Source organism: Penaeus monodon, chromosome 28, assembly GCF_015228065.2.
Source record: "Penaeus monodon isolate SGIC_2016 chromosome 28, NSTDA_Pmon_1, whole genome shotgun sequence".
NCBI classification, from domain to species: domain Eukaryota; kingdom Metazoa; phylum Arthropoda; class Malacostraca; order Decapoda; family Penaeidae; genus Penaeus; species Penaeus monodon.
The window spans coordinates 7239303-7239570 of NC_051413.1; the positions used below are offsets into that span (position 1 = coordinate 7239303).

Sequence of the window (268 nt, forward strand, 5' to 3'; positions counted from 1 at the left end):
GACAGTCTCACTGGTTTTTATCTCTTTATTAATTGAGCGACCAAGTATAGGTTGTTGCCATTAGGCGAGTGATGAATGATGTCTCAGTTCATATCTGATGGCTTACGAACCTGACCGGTAAGGATACCCCAGCTGGTTGGTGGTTACTTAGCAGGAATAGACCAATCACGAGTCAGGTGTTATTCTGCATGATACTCAATCCAGAGCAACTATAGCACTCTCCCTCCAGTGCAGTGCTGCAAAACAAACCCTGGAGATCCTGGGGAAT

At 45.5% G+C, this 268-nt stretch overlaps 1 protein-coding gene across 1 annotated transcript in view; it reads left to right on the plus strand.

Annotated features, from left to right (window-relative positions):
• LOC119591342 (RING-box protein 1A) overlaps positions 1-268 on the plus strand; it is a gene marked incomplete at its 3' end in the record, with an annotated part of 62994 nt that overhangs the window by 4290 nt on the left and 58436 nt on the right.